Consider the following 21,566-nt stretch of genomic DNA (forward strand, 5'->3'; position numbering starts at 1 on the left):
CCTCATTTCCCACATTTTCATCAAATACACAAGAGAAAACTAACAATAACAAATACAGCACCAATTCCCCCAAACAGCATCCCCTACAATATACAAACCTAAACATCACCCATACATACCAGGTAAAACAAAACAAAAAGACCAAAAGAAAATTAATGGTCATCCCATAAACAATGTTCTCAACCCCACCAATAACCCCCTCCCTTCCCCAATGTTCAATGGCACCAATTCTCAAAAGTGGACAATAAACAGTCCCCATGAATTGTAGAACCTTTCACTCATCCCCCTCAGCTCAAACTTCACCTTCTCGACAGTCACAGTGGATCCCCTCGCCAAGCCGCGGCACAGGGCAGAGAAGCTGACCTCCACCCAACAGGACCGCCTCGAGGCAATCAGCGAAGCGAAGGCTAAAACATCAGCCCCCGCACCTGCCTGCAGCCTGGCCGGTTCGACACCCGAAAATGGCTTTGAGGGGCCCTGGCTCCAAGCTCACATGTACTATCCCCAAGATGATACTGAAAACCTCCCTCCCGCACACGAGGTTGAGGCGTTTACCCTCCGGAGCACCTCGCACCACAGCCCGTCCTCCATACCCTCCCCCAACTCTTCCTACCACTTGACTTTAATCCCCTCCAAGGGTACCTTGTCCTGTCCCAAAATCTTCCCACAGATCGCCGACACCACCCCTTCTCTATTCCCCCTGCCGTCAACACCTCTTCCAACAAAGTGGCGCCGGCACTATCGGGAAGCTCTGAACCTCCTTCCTGGCAAAGTCCCGGAGCTGCAGGTACCTAAATACTTCCCCCCGCCCCAGGCCATATTTCTCCCCCAACTCCTCAAACCGCACAAAACGACCTCCCCAGGAACAGGTCTTTTAATATCCTGACTCCCCTCTCCTCCCATCTCCGAAACCTCCCATCCAGCTTCCCTGGCTCAAACCTATGGTTCACCCTAATCGGCATCTCCCTTGACCCCGCCCACAGCTTAAATTGCTGCCTCAACTGCCTCCAAATCTTCAGTGTCGCCACCACCACCGGACTCCCAGAGTATTTACCCGGGGCCATCGGGAGCGGCGCTGTTGCCAACGTCGCCATAAACCACCTTTTGGAAGATTGGCCTGGAAAGATCACTAACAACAACAAAGCAGCAACTAGTCCAGTTGACGGGGTTGCTTCACAGGTGCCACCCAATGTAATTGCAGTATGTTAGCCAACAATGTTCACCTCTGGTAGTTTTGGTTCTGGCTTATATAGTAAAACAATGCAACATGTTTAATGGATGTCAGCTCCAATATTGGCCATTTTAAACTCACCCAAAGTTAAAATTTCCGCAGACAAAATATTGTCAGTGGTACAACCAATACATTTTGATATGTGTTCACTGATGCTAACATTCACAGTTTAAACACTAATTAGTTTACTGACGCTGTACAGTGTGTTAATATTATAATGATAGGTGTTTTCCATCTCCACCTCCATTATTTCTAAGTGCACGTCATGAAGTCGTCATTTCGTTTGGCAAGTTCTCACGAATGAACACTTGAGGTGTCTTTTCCATTCGATGTTGGAGACAAAAATCTGTATACTTACATTTCTTTAATGGCATTTGTAGATTCCTACATTCCATTAGATGTCCTCAGTAAGTCAGTTTTCAATATTTTGAATAGCCTCCAACATGGTTAGATATCACTTCTTTCCACTTTTTTGACAGGAGAGAGATTAAATTAATACAAATGTTTAAAGCTTGGATAATCAGATGATTCTGTGCATTAGCTTAATTGGCGAGGCCATTCGTTTTGCTTTGTTTATTTGCCAAGGTTCCTGCTCTCCTCCGATTTGGGCTTCTTTTGCACCTCCAGTTTTCATTGTCACCCCATTGGTGGCAATGCCTTCAGTTGGCCAGAACCTCTGGAATCCCACCCCCAATGGTCTTTATTTCTCTCTCCATTAAAGATATAAAACCGATCCTTAAATCATGCTTTTGGTTCACATACTGTAGTGGCTCCTCGTGCACCTCTGTGTCAAATTGTTTGGCATTACTTCTGTGAAGTGCCTCAGGGACAGTTTAATATGTTAAAGGCATTATATAAATGCAACTTGCTTTTATTATTGAAATAGTAGAAGTGGATGTATTTATGGAGAGCTTCAATGTGTGTGGTACCCCAGTCCTTCATCAGCTCCACTGCAGGAGTGGATCACAGAATTTTGAAATGGGTGAAGTGAGTCAAGGTGCAGTGTTTCAGATTAGTTCTTAAATCCAAATCCAGTCTCCATGATTAGGTGGCAGTAATGGATCCCACATTATGTTTGAAGGTGGCTTGTGGAATTCTCTTGGTTTCCTGGTCAATAGTTCTCTCTGAAATGCTACAACGTTTAGTACTTCACTTACTCCTTTTGGAACCTTAATTTTATGTTAAGTGTTTTGAGACTTCCTGAAGATGTGAAGTGTGCTAAAAGATACAAATTCTTTCTTGATGGTTCTTTCTCATTCCTCAGGGCCAATTTTCATGAAAGATGCTCCTGGGTTAAACTATTATAATAATAATCTTTATTGTCACAAGTAGGCTTACATTAACACTGCAATGAAGTTACTGTGAAAATCCCCTAGTCGCCACATACACTGAGGGAGAATTCAGAATGTCCAAATTACCTAACAGCACATCTTTCGGGACTTGTGGGAGGAAACCAGAGCACCCGGACGAAACCCACGCAGGCAGGGGGAGAACATGCAGACTCCACACAGTGTCAAAATGAGAAAAGGGCTCAACCGAGTAAATCTAGAACTATTTCCTCTGCGTACTCTGCCTTGTACTATCTAACCCACTCATCAACCATCAGAGCTGCCTGACCTTTCTGAACATTACCCAGAGATTTATCTGCAGTATCATTGTCAAGATCTCCCTCATGTGCATATCTGTGATATTACATGTTCAGGAACTTCATGCTTCTACATTGTGTATTCTGATGGTTGTGTTACCAGCCGACTAACAACAAAAGAAAATTAATATGGTAGGTTTTAAATTTTCCAGTCAGGTATAATGTTGGTATTGCAGATCAACACACTAATTTCTGCCAATTTCTAAATAGTGACTTGATGCATAACATCAGTCCTACACCCAGATGAAAAGTTTTAAACCTACTCTAGCATTTCTCCCAGTTTACTAATACCGAGCAAAATGCAGCACCTTGTCAATTTTTTTTAAACATAGAACATTACAATGCAGTACAGGCCCTTTGGCCCTCGATGTTGCGCCGACCTGTGAAACCCCTCTAAAGTCCCTCTACACTATTCCCTTATCGTCCATATGCCTATCCAATGACCATTTGAATGCGTTTAGTGTTGGCGAGTCCACTACTGTTGCAGGCAGGGCATTCCATGCCCTTACTACTCTCTGAGTAAAGAACCTATCTCTGACATCTGTCCTATATCTATCTCCCCTCAATTTAAAGCTATGTCCCCTCGTGCTGGACATCACCATCTGAGGAAAAAGGCTCTCAATGTCCACCCTATCTAATCCTCTGATCATCTTGTATGCCTCAATTAAGTCACCTCTTAACCTTCTTCTCTCTAACGAAAACAGCCTCAAGTCCTTTAGCCTTTCCTCATAAGATCTTCCCTCCATACCAGGCAACATCCTTGTAAATCTCCTCTGTACCCTTTCCAATGCTTCCACATCCTTCCTATAATGTGGCGACCAGAACTCCAACACCATTTAGAACATATCTTGATGAGGAAGTTTAATTTATATCCCCATTTGATCTGTGAGTTAAGATAACTATTGCCTACTGTTGTAGACTGAGGCAAAGACTCCACGAGAGGCCAGGTTGGCAGGGTACAACTCATTTTATTCCACACTAGTCGCAATAATAACTCCTCTCCACTCTCCACCCCCAACGCCTAACTCCTAACTCCCCACTCTCCGTAGCGTCTCCCTCCCCAAACTGCTTCCAAGTTGGGGTTTATATTCTGTGGGGAGCTCCTCCAAGTAGGAGGAAGCTCTGCCCCCTAGTCACCTGAGTAGCTCATACTCTGAGGTTTAGGAGGAGAAGAGGATGCTATACAAGCTCTGTCCCTTTAGGGGGTTGTAGCTTAAAGCACTATTCACAGCCAATTTTACTTCAGTATTTGCTTCAGCTTAGAAAGGGGACATTGCTTTTGTGGCAACAGCATTAACAAATACTTGACCATAATAGCAGAGTTTAAAGATCTTTAAAGGCTTTGTCTTTCCTTCAAAGCAGGATGTGGTGAGAATGTTATACACCGATCTCCCAGTTCTTGCAGAACATGGGTTGTAAACCAAACCAAACACAGGTTGCAGTGAACTTCAGAACAGTGGCTTGCAATTTGTTCAATAGTTTGCAAAAGAGCTCAGTTGAAATTCACTTCATGAACTGCAGATCTGTTTAGTAGCATTTGGTTATTACCCTGTATGGCAAGTTTCCCTTATGCCCAAATTGTTTCATGGGACAAAATATAGCACAGGGACAGATACGATGTTCACTGGATATGTGGGCACATGGCTAAATTCCAAAAGACAAATGGCCCACTGGATCCAGAATTCAAGTAGGATTGTCTCCGAAGTGGGCTGTGCTTCTATGCCATTGGTTTGTCCCCTATTTTGGGGAACATTCTATTCCTATTATCTTCCCATGGAAAAAAAACAATCAAATTGACCAGGAAATCCCCTTGGAATTACCCCCCACTTTCTACCATTATTTCACCAAATCAACAACCAGACCCTGGTCCAGATGTTTCTGGATAAGGGCATCTTGCGATGTGCTTCATTTGTGATGAATTTCACTGCATTCTTCAGCTCTAAGTTTATTTGTGCTGTCATAGTGCAGAAATACCAGCTGCTAACTGTGTGCCGAGGGTAAGGGGCATCTGGGATCTTAGTAAATGAAAAGCCTAACAGCATATTCTTTTAACCAACAAGATTTCAGGATAGAGAAGGAAACAGAGAAATGATTTAGGAGAGCCCAGCCGTTACAAAAAAAGAAATAAAGAGTCTTTAAAAATTGCCATTTTGAAGCTCTCTAACATGTTGCGACACACAGAAATGAGAGTGTATGTTTTACATTAATCACTCTCTGGATCAGCAAGGTTGACTAGCATTGCATTAATAATAATCACATTGCTAAACATGTACTTGTGTTGTTGTTCCAGCCCTAACCTTCTGTTGCATTTTAATGTAAAATTAATATGCAAATCCATGAAGTTCTTAATTATGGTGAAGCTAAAGGCGAGATGCTGTTTTTGTAAAGCAAATAGAGTAGCATAAATCAACAAACAAGTTCTGGAGATTTGCAATTCATGATTAACTCAAATTCATTGACCAGTTTTGCATTAATAACGGCATGGATCATTAACATATGGTTTTATTCCAACAAGATCTGACATTTTACATACATTCCAGTGAAGTAATAGAGCAGCTCTGAGGAATTTGCCATCATTGTCAAATAACCTGTGAACCTCAATCTCACCCTCCATAAATATCTCTGCAAGTCCCTTTTGAAGGTGCTAATTGATCTTCAGCGGGATTCTCTGCCGCCGGGATTCTCTGTTGCGCCAGCAGAGTACCCACGTCTGCGGGTTTCCCGGTGGCGTGGGATGGCCACAAGGGAAATCCCATAGGCAGGTGGCGAGAACACAGAATCACGCTGCTGGTGAGGTTGCCCCGCCCAGGAAATGCAGCTGGTGGACGAGGGAATCCCGCTCCTGAATCTGAGGATTTGTTCTATAGATCCCCTAACCTCTGGGAAAATGTACGGTTTTTTTATAATCACTATCCTCAAAGTATATCAGTGTCCTTTGTGTGTCTGCCAGTCGCACGCTTAATTTCCAAGATAAATAAGCTTGTTTGCATTCAACTAGAGATACGTAGCTCATGTTAATAGCATTGAATGTCCTCTGTCATACTTCGAACAAAGTTTTCCACAGTTACAGATATAAAACAGACTGAAGTAAAGGACTGCATGCACATCCTATTTAAAATTTAGGGGGCGTAATTCTCAGATAATGGGGCTATGTCCCCATGCCCTCGAGAAAACGGGCTTGAGTCACTCTGGACTTATCTGGAGAAAGTCCAGAGTGATTCTCCGTTTTGCATGAGGCTAGCAGGGTCCCGGAGTAGTCCTCGCAGCTCCGGATGCCAAAACTGAGCCCTGCACTTCCAGCCGGAGGTCCGCGCATGCACGCCCCATGTAACATGGCGGACCCACACCGCGGACCAGCCCCGACAATATAGCCCTCCCCGAGATCACACACGCCCGCCGATCAGTGCGCCCCAATCACGGGCCTGGACGTCCTGGAGCCCCCCCACCCCCCACCAGTGACGGATCCCCGCCCCCCACCAAGGACTGAGTTCGCAGCCGCTACTCCGAACTCCGAGTACCCGCCGGGAGGAACCACGAGTGAACCACGCCAACGGGAACTCGGCTAGTTGTTGGCGGAGAATCGCCGCAGGGACCTCTTTCAATGGCTCCCAGCCGGGGCTGCGTCGACCGCGCGTGCGATTGGCGCCGATTCTCCAGTCCCTGGAGAATTGGAGGAGCGCCGTCGGACCCGATTACGGGCCATTCTCCGACCCGCGCGAGCGCGATTGAGCATTGAGGTTCGTAGAATCCCGGACAGGGTCTCTGCAATGAGTAACCCGACCATTGTAGAGGCATGTTTGAAGATTATACCAAAAGCCATGAAGTGAATCATCAACATCTTGGAATGAGGGCACGATTCTCAGGTCTCATTGCGCTCTCACCCGAGCCAGTGAATAGCGGGAGAGATCAAAAACAATTGGGCGCGATTCTCCGCAAATGCGGAGAGTTGTAAAGGCTGCCATGAAACTAGCCGTGTTTCACGGCAGCCTCCGCGCCCCCTCCCGGGACCCGATTCTCCTCCCCGGTCGGGGCTAGCAGAGGGGCCCCGTGAACCACGGCATCGCAGGCTTAGCGACCGTCGCTAAGCCCGCGCGCCAAGGTTCACGGTGGCTGACGCGCACGATGACGTCAGCCGGACATCTCCAACCCGCGCATGCGCGGATGACGTCATCGCGCATATGCGTCAAACCCGCGCATGCGCGGGCCGTCATGCCCCTCAGCCGCCCCGTGGACTGATCCTGCGGGGCGGCAGAGGAACAAGGAGTGCGCAGGTTTTGGACCCGCTGCCCGCGATTGGTGTTCACCGATCGTGGGCCCATGCCACCCTTGGCACGGCCGTGGTGCGGCCGTGCCAATCGGTGCCATGGTTGTCGGGAACGGATCTTTACGGCCGTTTTCATGAACGGTGAGAGCAGGCGTGTTTGCGTTCGTGAAAACGGCCGTAAAGGCCTGGGAACTCGGCCCATCGGATAGGGGAGAATCGCTGTTCGCCGTAAAAAAACGGTGAGCAGCGATTCGTGTCGTGGGGCGACCGTGGGGGGGAGAATAGCGGGAGGTCGGGAAAAATGTCGGGAAGGCCCTCCTGCTATTCTCCGACCCGTCGTGGGGTGCGGAGAATCGCGCCCAAGGAGTGTACCAGGCACCAAACAATTTGCGATCCAACCGGCCCACTCCTGTAGGCGAAATCAGGATTTCGCCATAGCGTGGCATGAAACCAATTATCACTACTTAAGCTCTATTTTGATACAATTAACGGGAACAACCCCATATCCAACAGCCTCCCGTGGTTCATCGGCCTTCCAGCCAGTGGTCACGCTGGCGCCGATTAGTACTCCTTTTGAAAAACTTGAACTTGGCGGAAGGACTTCTGCGGGAGCCGAGGTGGTGAGTATCCATCTTTGTTCTCAGGTAAAGAGCCCAGGGGGCTGGGGTTGCAGCCCCAGTGTTCAGCGGAGGAGGGAGGGGGAATGACCCTCAGCTGGGTGAGGGGGCACTGTCCAGAGGGGTGGGCTGCCATGGGAAGGAGGGGGATGTTGGGAGGCATGGGGTGGGGGCCAGCCATGCTTGGCACCAGCATGCCAACCCCTGTATCATGTGTGCCCATTCCGGGGGCAACTCTAGCCCCTGACCGTCTGCCCCACTGACCACCCATAACCTCCACCACTGCCGAGGCTTCTGGCCGTACAGTGAAAGCTATTGTTCATAGAGATTGGCAATCATAGTTAGTGAGCACGTCACACAACCCAAGTGGATCCCCGTGGTTGGGTGAACCATGAAGCCTGTGGGAGTCATTGCCTAGCATCTCAATCACACCTTGATGCATGGACACTGTACCTGAACACTGCAGGAGGCAACACCACACACGCAGCAGCAAACATCCGAACACTCAGGAGGTGGGACACAGCTTCGGGGACATGCCCATGGCCAGAAGGTGGGTAGGTGCTACGGGGCAGGGTGAGATGTCTGGAGAGATGGGTCAAGATTCGGAGGTCGTCCCACATAGCGGAGGAAAGTGACAGAGGCGTAATACTGGTTGTGCTCAAGGGTTTTTAATGTGTCACAGGTGTCATACAATTTCCCACTCCCAATGGTGCTGCCCCACTCTCCCCAACCTCCCTCACCCTCCTCACCCCCAACCTACCTCTCCCTACGTTCCCCCCTCCCCCGTGATCCACGATGTGCTATGCTTTCCTAGCTCTATCGCTACGTCTAGGAGTGTCCCCAGGATGCACATCTGTGGAGAAGGCAGCCAATTGCTTACCTTGTCCGGTAGCCTTCGATGCCCCTGGCGGGTGTCCTCTGGGGTCTCTGAGGCCAGAGGACCCTAGCGCACATGGCAATGGCACATGCACAGCCATGCTGTCCTGTCCCGTGTGCTGACCTCGAGACATGACCTCATCAGATGGGTGGAACTCGGGGAAGCTGGTGGTCACCATCCTCACTCCATGGAATGGGACTAGGTTGGCACCTGGCGCCCCCTCCTCCCGCTTGGTGCCCATTAGGTCCCGGGGTTCTCCTCAGGACGGAGTGGCAGCTGGTTCGAGCCCCAGCTGCCCCTGCATCATCTGGTGCTGCCAACCCTAGTGGCTCCCATAGGTGTGGGCAGTGTCCAGGTGGGTCCGCGAAGCTTGGGGGATTCTGGCAGTGGTTTGCCCAAGTCATGTCGGAAGTACCGAAGGTAAGGGTGGTCCCAAGTCCAGAGGTGGCATTTTTTGGTGTGTCAGAAGACCCAGGTGTCCAGGGGACGAGAGAGGCCGATGCCTTGGCTTTTGCCTCCCCGGTAGCCTGGATGGACCCGGAAGCCCCGAAGTTGAGGGCTGTGGGTTAGTGACATGGCTGGGTCTCTCAGGCTTGAGAAGGTTAAGTTCGCCCTGAGGGGATCGATGCCACGGTTTGCCTGGAGGTGGCAGCTATTTATCGACTTTTGTGAGAAAAATTAAGTGGTCAACAGTGGGGGAGGGGCTTAAAAAGGGGAGACAGGGGAAGGTTGGGTCAGGTGGAGGTAAGTTGGTGGGGAATTGTTGTTGGGGTGTTGTTTATGTAAGCCATGTTGGCTGGGTTTTGTTTTTCTTGGTGTGTGGTTGCTTAGTCTGTTAAAATTTATAATATAAATGCCTCAAAATATTTTTTTAAAACCCCTGGTGGCTCCCCGATGTCGGCACCAATGTGTCGATGCCCTTGGTGATGCTCCACAATGATTGGGACATGCTCTGAAGCAAGCCGTGCAGCACCTCCGCCACTCCCATCTGAGAGCGGGAGATGTCCCGCAGAACCACATCAAGGTGAGCCGGGGTACTGGGTCACATCCCCCAGCGAGTCGGACATTCTGCCGAGACCCTTAACCATGATCATCACTGACTGCTTCAAGCCTCGGACACCTCCATCACTGCTGCCGACTTTGTGCGCCAGGCTCTCCACTGCGGTTGCCACCCTTGCAGTGTTGGCCTCGGTGCCACGCATTGCCAGCACCATCTCCTGGGCCTCTCGCCTGGGGGTTCCTGCCTCCACCTGATGTACATCAGCCACTGTGTGGTGCTCACCAGATTGTGCCCTAGAAGCCTGACCGAAGTTTGTGTCTCTGCGCTGGTGGAGGGTGGGGATAACAGCTGTGAAGCCTTGAACGTGTCTTCCTCTAAGCTCTCCTCTGAGGTGTTCTCCTGGGAGGTAGGAGAGGGTGCCACATGGGATGGGGCAACTCACTTTTGACAGGTCCTCTGGGTGGTGATGGTGGTTTCTCACCTATGCAGCTTCCGCCAATCTCTGCATTGGTGATCGCTCTGTCCTAGGCCACACCTGTCACCTCCGGGGCCCGGTCCTCGAAGGTGGTGAGGATTATGTCGCACTCCACCACCAGTCAGGACCCTCTCCTAAAAATTGTGTGAGAACTTCTCCTGCGGGGCCACAGAGAGGGCATCATTAGCTGCACGCCTGGTTCACAGTGGTGGGAGAGGGGTTCAAACAAAGGGTTGGGGGAAGGGAGGGGGGCTGAAGGGCAGGTTGGCGGCCACATGGAGGGTAGGGTGGGTCTATGCCCCCTTGGGGACAGCAAGGTCTCAGGGGGGAGCATGCAGGGAGTGGGGGAGCATTGGTGTCAACTCACCCACGCTGCCCGGTATTGGTCATTGACATTCTTACAACACTGGAGGCCAGCCCTCCTGGTCACATTCCCCGAGCTTACGGCTGGTGCTACCTCATCCCAGGTAGCACTGGCTGCCTGTGGCTCACCCTCCAGGACCCTCGGGGGAACAGGACAATGCTCCTGGCCTCCACCGCGTCAAGGAGCCTCCCCAGGTCTGCCTCCCAGAATCTTGGGGCCAGTCTTCTCAGTGCTGTGGCTGCAAGCTGAGTGGGATTGGTTGTGCAAGTGCTGTTCAAGTGCTGCTCGACCTTGTTAGCGAGGGGCTGGCGAGTGGTCCCAGCGAATCGGCTGGCGAGCCTTCATTTGCAGCGAGAAGCCAGTGGGGCCTCGTTAAGTGGACCGATTGACGTTCCGTCCTCGCCGGGCCAAGCCCTGGGAAGCTCGCGGCAGTTCCTGCTCGTTACCACACTCAGAAATCTTTCCTGAGAATCACGCCCTGAGTCTTTACAATTTTCTTAATTTTTGAAAATTGAGGTTGATGGGAAGTCATGTCCACAAGATGTCATTCATTGACCTATATCATGTAGCAATCTTTAAAACAAATGCAATAATAATACCTCGTCGTGAACTTCAGATCTTGTGAGATATTCACACGCGCATGCAGAAATATTTCCTTTGTTCTGGTCAGTGTTTTATCTAATAATCTTTGTGATCATTCATATATGCAGTAACACTGAACTTTCCAAATGATTACTGCCTGCCTGTACAGTAAGAAGAACTGAACCCGAATGATGCCTGCATTTTGCTCTTGAATTCTTTGTCTAACATCAGCAATGGAAATGAACGGGTTGGTTATTTCCCAGTCTGGCAGCAGTTACATTTAGTAATATTTGAAATGGGATTTTGCGCATCGCCTCCTCCTCTCAGTCACTGCGCAAAACTTTGAATTGTTTCCCAAAACTTCTCATTCTGATCATTAATATCTCTAGGTCATTAAGATTCACATAATTCCATTTGAAATTCCACCTTTTCCTTCACTTCCAGAAGTCTGGCAATCTCTCTGATAATGTTGTTTTCACATTTTTAAGTCATGCTTTATTCAATACTTGGGACCCGACTGAAAAGTGAACAATATTTGAGCATTCAGCTGACTAGAGAAAAACCGCAAGTCATGGCCACGGCAAGGATTTTGTCTTTTCCGTCGGGACCTCAATGTTGAGGTCAACACCAGGTCCTGTCCTTGCACTGCAACAGCAATAGTCACCTGACATGGATTTTATCTGGACTGGCCAATTTATGTCAAGGGTAAGCCTGCCATCCAATTATGTATAGTGGGTGGCTCTCCAGCATGGTAGGAGCTACAATCTGTCGTCACAGGTAAGGGAGAGGAGGGTTTTGAGACATCCTTTAACAACTTAAGAAATTTGAAATAAAAAATTCCACAGCTGCCGGATCACCTCTGAGCAGGGAAAGCCACAGCTGTGGCTAGGGAGGTGAGGGGCTGCCTCAGTCTTCCTGGAACACGGCCCTCCCCATTCTGCCCCGAGGCCACTGCTGTGTTGATGACTCCAGACAGCCTCTGATCATTGGCCTTCATCGATTTCTTAATTAGTTTAAGTTGGGGAGGTGGGGCTGTCATGGGTAGGGAGGTGGGGGCTTGACCCGAGTGTGGGGAGTAGCCCGGGGTCCATGGGGGGATGGTAGTCAGGGGTCCAGTAGGGCGGTCGAGACAGCGATTGTGGGCATCAGTACTACAGTTCCCCAAGAGTTAGATATGGTTTAAATTCTTCTCATCTTTCCTGGGTAACTGAGTCAGAACCAACCAAAGTCTCTGATTTAAGTGCGAGTATCAGGATATCTGTGCAGAGTAATTGCCCATCAGAAATTTGAACTTCCCCAGCATTTCCCATGCAGTCCATGTGTGAGGAATTGTAAGGGGTCCCCCAGTGCATCTTCTGGGATATGACCCCCAGAGATCAGAAGTTATGGATCTAAGTGTCAACCTGCCTCCCTTCCTGCACCCATGTTGAGGCAAACAATCCTGCCCCAGATCACTGATCAAACCTATTGAGATGGTCCTGGGGAGGATTAAGGTTATTCAGATCACTGTCCCGACTCTTGACATGCTTTTGGTCCAAGACATCTGGGTTTTGAAACACCGAGGTTCCAGCAGCACCTGTGCAGGGGCAGGCTGGGGCATAGGGACATATGGTAACATGTTGCATACTTGCTGGATAAGAGACAACAGGTGAGAAATGAGAACATTTCGTTTGCCATTCCCACCTTCATGTCCACTTTCACCATAATCTGTATCCTAGGCTAATACCATATGTCCCAGCACTCTGTTGCTGACCAGTTTAGTGAAGATCAATGACATAGTTGTAATGCCACAGATAAGCTATCTGCCTTCCTGTTTCAGACAGTAACCATCTACACAACTGTGGACAAACCCTGTATGAACTCATTGGAGAGTTATACTTGAAGTTCCATGAAGGTGGAAGTCTCTCTGTGGCAGATATACATAAAGTTCCATTTGTCATCAATCCACTAGCGATCAAGTTGTACCCCTCCATCCCATTGTGGAGAGTACGAGATACTGACAGGCAGGCAGAGTTGCTAATGCACCTCCAGCATGTTCTTTCTCAATAATAGTCTCCAGAGTGGAAAGGATTACACACCCATTATGGGCTCTGCACAGCCGTCCTTATCACCAGTGACTGCTTGTGCTTGCTTGTGAGTTATCACTCACCAAGTAAAAACCCAACTAATTCTTTAACTGGACCCACTGAAGTGTGGCTTTTTGCATTGGTGCATGTCTCTACATGCTGAGATGGTGCTGTCTCAGAAAGCATAAAGTCTTCTTAGGAATCATCTTTATTAGTGCACTAAGATATTTGAAGTACATGTGAAGACCTATGAAAACAAAAGAATGGGCTATGATTTAGTCACATTCTTGACAACTGCCATACGTAGTCTTCTCACAGTTCAGTTATTGGTATGAAGTCAGCGTCTCTGGCCTGAATTGTCGTAAAGACATTTTCCTGGAGGCTGGATTGGCAATGGAACTTGGCCACAAGCTCTGTGTGGCTTGCTCAACTAACTTATGAAAATGGGTGTATGGGAAGTGGAGGGAGGCGGGGCTGGAGCGGATTAGGGATGTGTTCTCGGAGGGGACGTTTGTGGGGCTGAACGAGCTGCAGGAGAGGTATGAGCGACCAAGAGGTAGTGAGTTTAGGTACATGCAGAAACGGGACTTTGTGCAAAAGAAGTGGCAGTCGCTCCCCCAGCTACCGGATAACACATTATTGGAGCAACTGCTGCTCCCTGATGACTTGGGAGAGGGAGGATTGGGGACATATACGGGTGGTTGGGGGAGCAGGGCAAGACACAAGTGGTAAGGATGAAGTGTAAGTGGAAAGAGGAGTTGGGGAGGGAGATAGATTGGGGGCTCTGGTGTGAGGCAATGCGTCGGGTGAATGCAATCTCCTCCTGCATAAGGATGAGCTTGAATCAGTTCAAGGTGTTGCACAGGGTGCATATCACTCGGAAGAGGATGAATGGGCTCTTCCAGGGGGTTACTGATGGGTATTGGAAGTCTAGGTGGGGGCCGGCGAATCACGCTCACATGTTTTTGGGCTATGGAGAGCTTTTGGGAGGCGGTATCCGGGACGTTATCAAAGGTAATGTGGGCTGAGGTCAGGCCGGACCCCATGGTGGGTCTTGGGGTCTCAGAGGAGCTGGGGCTGCTGGAGGGGAAGGGGGATGATGTTGTGGCCTTCGCCTCTCTTATTGACCGGCAAAGGATTCTTTTGAATTGGAGGTCGGAAACGCCGCCGGGTGTGGCAGCCAGGCTGGGGAACTTGTACGAGTTTCTCTGGCTGGAGAAGATTAAGTTCACTCTGAGGGGGCCAGAAGAGGGTTTTGAGGGGCGGTGGAGGCTGTTCATTACTTTATTTGAGGAGCTGTTTATTGCGGGGGGGACGGGAAGCATTAAAAGGGGGAACCGTATAAACTGGTAACTATGCTTTGATGAACTGTGTATTTTGTTGTTATTGTGTATGTTTGGAATAAAATATCTTTGAAAAAAAAGAAATTAGGGCTGTGTCCTAGATCCAGAAGTCTCACTCTTGAACAAGGTATGACCATTTTTTGGAGGGGGGGGATTGGGCAGGTTCTAAATTGCACTTCCATTGCTCATGAGCAAACTGCAGCTGTTAAAGTGAAGTTGCCTCAAGCTTCTCTGATTTTCACTTGTGGTATGTCGAAAACACAACTTGTGCGCTTTAGACCTCATAGGAGAAAGTCTAGTGTTGTCAGAGTTCTTTGGAGAGGTAAGGTGCCCTTTTGGATATGGTCCTGGGGTACCTTTAGGGGAGTTAAGGTGGGAGTTGAGGTGGAAGTTCACTGTAATGGCGAGAGTTGACTGTAATGGCGGGAGTTGAGGCAGGTGTTCATTGTAATGGCGAGAGTTGACTGTAATGGCGGTAGTTGGGTGGGAGTTGACTGTAATGGCGGGCGTTGAGGAGGGAGTTGACTGTAATGGCAGGAGTTGGGTGAGAGTTGACTGTAATGGCGGGCGTTGAGGAGGGAGTTGACTGTAATGGCAGGAGTTGACTGTAGTGGCGAGAGTTGGGTGGGAGTTGATTGTAATGGCGGGCGTTGAGGGAGTTGACTGTAATGGCGGGAGTTGACTGTAATGGCGGGAGTTGAGCAGGATTTGACTGTAATTCACATCAACATTCAAACTTTAATTGTTGTCCGTAGATAATGATGACATTTTGAGGAGTGCAGCCTAGTTCACGTTACCTTTAAAGGTAAAAAAAATCACATTATTTGTGTGGGGCGTGGGAGGTGAGAGGAATTTATACATGGTCCAACAAGTTAATTTATCTGTTGAGGAAAGATAAGGAGGGGCTAAATTCGGTCAAGGGTTGTTGATGCATGATTAACCTGCTCTAGTTAATCATATATCTTTTAATACAATTATGACCATTGACAAACATATGAAGAAAGTGTAATTTTGGGCTTATTTGCAAAATCATATTGTGTAATTAGCTGAAAAATAGTCATGCAATAAGTGTTAAAAATGAATAATTACTATGGATATAATTAATTATAATTATTCTAATATAATTAATATAGCTGTTTTCTTTAAAAAATAAATCTTTGCGCCAATTCTTGTTAACAATTAGGAGGGATACATATTTGCATTTTGAAGCTACGGTATTTTAAACACTGAAGGCGTAATATGGACAATGGAATCAGAGCGGCCAGGCTTCTGAAATGTTCATCAGTTTACGAGATAATTACTATATAATTTATATTCAACATTATACTTTAAAATTGCAGGCTACCACACTGGAATAATTGCGTCTTGCTGAGATAGCACACCATTATATTGGAGAAAAAGGAGACATCATTTAACACAATACAACAGGTAAGAACTACATTAATGATATAAATAAATACCATGAATTTACAGTGTTCTTAGCCTCCAGGTGACTCGGCGGGCTTCACAGACTGGGATTTGAGGTAGCGTTTTGATTGTTGTTGGAAATTGGTTGGGAGATTGGAGGCAAGAGTACGGGGATAAAAAAGATTTAGCCAAATTCGCAGGAGGTAACAAAAAATGCTTCCTAGGGGTCTGTTTAGTATTTATGAATGACGTGTTTAAATATAGGGCGTGATCCAATGGCCACACTGCATTGTGCCGCAGCTCAGTCCTGCCAACAGAAGCCAGGAGACTCCGCTCCCGGGATTTATCCAGCTCCCAATGCCTCACGATATGCCCCTTATTTAACAGTGTGGTGCTTGTAGCGCTGAGAAAAACGTGGCTAAACGCGCTGGCTATGGGACTTTGTTCCCATTTAGTTGAATCGCGCCCATGGAGTCATATATCTTAGTTTGTCAGGACATCAAATTAAGAGCAGAAATAAGCAGTGCATATGGAAGTTATAAAGGAACAAATGCCAATTAATTGGGTGGCAAAACAATAGAAAATGAAGTTTAAGTTGGACAGGTGAGAGGTTATCCACTTTAGACCCCTAGCGTATTTCTCTCTGTTGAGAAACGAAGAGCAGAGAGATTTGAAAGTTCAAATACATAAATCATTTAAAGACAGCTACAAAAAGGAATCAAAAAGGCGAACAAAATGTGGGTCTTTACATGAAGGTGGGTGGATTACACAGGGATGGAGGTTATCATAGAATAGAATCACAATCACTTTAGATATCTGGGTGTGCAGGTTGCACGTGGGGGGCTCCGTAGGTACAACATTTCTAGTTTGGTGGGGAGAGTGAAAGCAGATCTGACAAGGTGGATGGTCTCCCTCTGTCTCTGGCAGGTCGGGTGCAGACAATTAAAATGAACGTGTTGCCGTCATTGTTGTTTATTTTTCAGTTCCTGCTTATCTTGGTGCCAAAGGCATTTTTCAAGGAGGTCAAAAAGATGCTTACCTCATTTAAATGGTGATGGTGGGGGGGAAGGTGGCTAAGATTAGGAAGGTGCTGTAACAGAGAGGACGGCAGTCAGTGTGGTTGGGTCTTCCGAATTTACTATATTATTACTGGGCGGCGAGCGCGGAGAATGTGAGGAGCTGGGTTACAGGGGGCACTCCCAGTGGGTTAGAATGGGGGAGAGTCTGTGTAGGGGGTCGGGGCTGAGGGCATTGGCAACAGCGCCACTCCCGATGGCCCCCGGGAAATACTCAGGGAGCCCGGTAGTAATAGCGCCGTTGAAAATTTGGAGGCAGTTATGCCAGCACTTCCGGCTGGGGGCGGGGTCAAGGGAAATGCCGATTAGGGGGAATCACAGATTTGAGCCAGGGAAGTGGGATGGGAATTTTCAGAGATGGGAGGACTGTGGGAGGAAACCGGAGCACCCGGAGGAAACCCACGCAGACACGGGGAGAACGTGCAGACTCCGCACAGACAGTGACCCAGCGGGGAATCGAACCTGGGACCCAGGCGCTGTGAAGCCACAGTGCTAGCCACTTGGCTACCGTGCTGCCCCGTTTGATGTTTGAACTCTGTGTATAAAATAGTTGAAAGCAATAGGTATTTAACGGACTGCGGGCGGCCTGCCTGCTTCATTTGAAAAACTAGACCTGATGGAATATGCAGGCGCTTGTTACAAGAGAATAGACAGCTCACCTTGCGGAAGGTGTGCAAATGGAAATGTAGCAACAAATATCAAAAGGGGCTGACGTAACTACTGAAGATTTATATCTGAAAGTGAAGCACAACATTACCCTGAGGAAGAGCGCAATAGAACAATCTCCACTTGTACCCAGCCTGACAACAATTCCACACGATCTTCCTCTTGCTGCAACTAGAAAGGACAAGAGCAAACTGATTTCTTCGGCACTGCACAAAATTCATCGAGGCCAACAGCAGATAAAAATGGCCAGTCGTGAAATGACACGACACAAGGAAATTTCCCCCCATTCCTCCTCGATGTCTGAAGATAAATATCTGTGGAATGGGTGCAAGTTATGTGATCTTGTGTGTATAATGCTGCACCATCCAAAAAGATTCATCCAGTTTCTAGAGTGAAGCTCAAGTAGTGGACGTGATCTGACCAAATGGGAACTATGTCCCAAAGCGAGCGTGTTTAGCCGCATGTTTGCTGGTGCTCGCAGCGCCAAGAATCACAACACTATCTAACGTGACTGCGGTTAGATACAGGGCCTGAGCAGGGAGTGTGTGGCCAAGGCCACATTTAGTCCTGTTCCCTGCACTGAGGAGCTCTGCTTGCCAAAACCTTTTTAAATGGCGTCCCTATTTCTCAAGGCCCCAAAGTGATCCCCCCCCAAGCTTGTTTCTGCGCTACCATGTGTAGATGGTACATGGGCATGTAACCAAACCTACCAAAGGCATAATTAGGACAGAAACATTGTGTAAATGCCAGTTACTTTAACACTTTCGTACATTTTAGGAATGGGTGCCCCCACAGGGTGGGCCAGTTAGCTCAGCTGACTAGGTGACCAGCATGTGGTTCAGAATGATGCCAACAGCATAACTTATTTTCATTCTGGTTGAGGTAGACTGGGGACCTGCATCTCCACCCTGCCCTCAAGAGTGGAAAGCAATGGCAAAACACCACAGATAAAAATTCCGATCGGGAACAGCCACGAGCTTCCCGGTACTCAGCCCGGTGAGGTCAGCAACGCTATCCAACGTTAATTGGTCCACTTTCCGAGACCCCACGGGCTTCTCGCCGCAAACGAAGGCTCACCAGCCGATTCAGCGTGCCGCGCTCGCAAGCCCCCTGCGAACAAGTTCAAGCAGCTCTTAAACAGCCAACTCCACACAGCTCGCGGCTATGGCACCGGGAGGACCAGCACCAAGATTTGGAGATGTGGACATTGGGGAGGCTTCTAGAGGCAGTGGAGGCCAGGAGGGATGTCCGGTTCCACTAAGGGTCCCATGGCATGAGCCTGGAGCGAAGTGGCGGTGGCCATGAGCTCAGGAAGTGTGACCAGGAGGACTGACTTCCAGTGTCATAAAAAGGTCAATGACCTGCACCAGACAGCACGTTCGAGTGGACATCACCGCCCCTACCCCCGAGGCCTTTCCGCCTCCATGCGAGCATCCCCACCAACCCTCCATGTGGCCCCAACCGTCTCACCAACCCCTCCCTTCAACCCCTCCCCAACCTTTCCTTCACACCCCCTGCCACCACTGTGAACTACGCGTGCGGCTAATGATACCCTCTCTGTGTCTCCGCAGGAGAAACTCTCCCATAATCACCGGGAGAGGGCCCAGACTGGTGAAGTGGTGCAAGACATAAGAAGCCTCACCACCTTTGAGGAACGGGCCCTGGAGCTGACTGGGGTGGCCGAGGACAGAACGGTCACCAATGCACACGCCACAGAGGTGAGGATCCACCGGGCCCCATCCGGTGCACAGCACGCGGGACAGGATTGCGCATGTGCCGTCGGCAGAGCCCCTGGAAGATGCCCACCAGGGCCCAAGGGATGTTGGAAGCAGCTGGCTGCCTCCACCTCCGATGTGCATCATGGGGCCACACCGAGGCGTAGCGGTAGAGTAAGGAAGACGGAACACGTTGAGAATCACTGAGGGTACCGTGGGAGAGGGGGTGAGTGTAGGGGGTAGGTAGGGGCTGAGGGGGGGGGGGCTTGAGGGGGTACTGGGGAGAGTGGGGTGGCACCATCAGGAGAGAGGGGCATTGTTGGACACCTGTGACACATTAAAAACCCTCTCTCCACTGCGGTCGCCACCCTAGCACCTTGACCCAAGCACTATGACGTCTGTCACTTTCTTTTGCAATGTGGGCTGACCTCCGAACCCTTGGCTCATCTCTCCAGGCATCTGCCCCTCCACAGGCACACCACGTTCAGGTAATGGGTGTGAGAGAGCTCTCAGCAGACAGGCAGGGGTCTGACGATGGCATAGATTGAGGTGCACCAGTGTTCAGCTCTCTACACCCCCCTGCCTCCACAGTCCTCCAGGCTTGCCGGACCCTCGCCGCTCCCGCCTGTCCTGCAGTCTTTGGCTGGTCCTCTGGTTCCTCCCCATAACCGTCCTCCAGCCCGTGCTGGTCCGGCACCTCCTCATCATTCTTATCTTCCTCCCCATCCTCCTCTTCCTCCTCGAAGGTGGGCACATTGGGGCTGTTTAGCATAGGGCTAAATCGCCGGCTTTGAATGCAGACCAAGGCAGACCAGCAGCACGGTTCAATTCCCGTATCAGCCTCCCCGAACAGGCGCCGGAATGTGGCGACTAGGGGCTTTTCACAGTAACTTCATTTGAAGCCTATTTGTGACAATAAGCGATTTTCATTTCATTTAATTCATTTCATGTTCCTCATCCCCAATCTCCAGCACAACGCTCCACTGCTGTGCCAGGTTGTGGAGGGCACAGTAGACTCCACAAAGCGGGCGACCCTCCGGGAGGTGTACTAATGGGTGCCATTGGAGCGGCCGAGGCATCGGACCCACATTTTGAGCAGACCGTGCACCGCTCAATAACAGCCCTGGTGGCCACATGGGCCTCGTTGTATTGGGACTCCACTTAGGTCTCCGGCCTCCGTACTGGAGTCATTAGCCAGGTCCTCAGCAGGTACCCCATATCTCCTAAGAGTCAGCCGCCCATCCTAGGATGGTCCTTGAAGAGGCCGGGGATGTCTGAGTGCCCCAGGTGGTAGCTTTCGTGCACACTCCCTGGGAAGCGTGCACACAAATGCATGATCTTCATGTGGTGGTTGCACATGAGCTGTATGTCCAGGGACTGAAACCCCTTTCTGTTCATGTAGGGCACTCCCAGATTGTCTGGTGACTGCAAAGCGACAGGCATGCAGTCAGTCAGCCCCTGGACCTGGGGCATCCCGGCAATGGTGGAGAATCCTGCCACCCGCCCGGGCATCCTGTCGTGCTTGGCCCACTTCAAAGTTGATGTAGTTTTACGCCCGGTCAAACAGGACATCCGTCAACTGTCGAATGCACTTGTGGGCTGTGGCCTGTGATATGTCACACAGGTTTCCGCTTGAGGCCTGGAATGATTTGATTTGATTTATTATTGCCACATGTGTAGTATACAGTGAAAAGTATTGTTTCTTGCATGCTATACAGACAACACATACTGTACATAGGAGAGACTGCAGAATTTAAGTGATTGAATTAGAACATTATTAGAGAGTTTAAAAGAGTTAGAAGGAATTTTTAGAAACATAGAACGAGAGTAGAAAATAGAATTAGAGGGTATGCTGGGCACAGCTTGCAAGAAGTTGCCTCGCTCCGGCGCCATCTTGGAAATGATCTCGAGGTGCAGAGGTTCAGAGCTGCGGTGACCTTGACGGCCACAGGGAGTAGGTGCCCTCCTTCTTCACATGATGCCAATTTCACGAGGAAGTGGCACAGGTGCTCCACTATCTCCTTGTTGAGGTGGAATATACTGCGGCACGTGCTGTCCGTTATCTGCTCGAACGACCAGCGACGCCTGTATATCCTGAGCCATCATGGGTCTCCCCCTCTAGGTCCCTCCCTGGCCTGATAGGCGGTGGGTCCTCAGGGTGTGGGGTGGGATCCGGCATGTGGGCCGCCGCCCCGAGCATCTGCAGAAGCTGCTGCGGCCGCCGTCTCTGCCATCTGG

General features: G+C 49.5%; 1 protein-coding gene across 2 annotated transcripts in view; it reads left to right on the forward strand.

Annotated features, from left to right (window-relative positions):
• The window catches only part of ccr6a (chemokine (C-C motif) receptor 6a), a 42,585-nt gene that overhangs the window by 16,668 nt on the left and 4,351 nt on the right, over positions 1–21,566 (forward strand). Inside the window, exons 2-3 of one of the 2 annotated variants that reach the window (XM_038803143.1) lie at positions 15,805–15,892; positions 19,185–19,331. The gene's annotated coding sequence lies outside the window, so the exon portion shown is untranslated. The remainder of the gene's footprint in view (positions 1–15,804; positions 15,893–19,184; positions 19,332–21,566) is intronic. The other variant, XM_038803153.1, reaches the window with a different exon arrangement.

This window comes from Scyliorhinus canicula, chromosome 1, assembly GCF_902713615.1.
Source record: "Scyliorhinus canicula chromosome 1, sScyCan1.1, whole genome shotgun sequence".
Classification (NCBI taxonomy): Eukaryota; Metazoa; Chordata; class Chondrichthyes; order Carcharhiniformes; family Scyliorhinidae; genus Scyliorhinus; species Scyliorhinus canicula.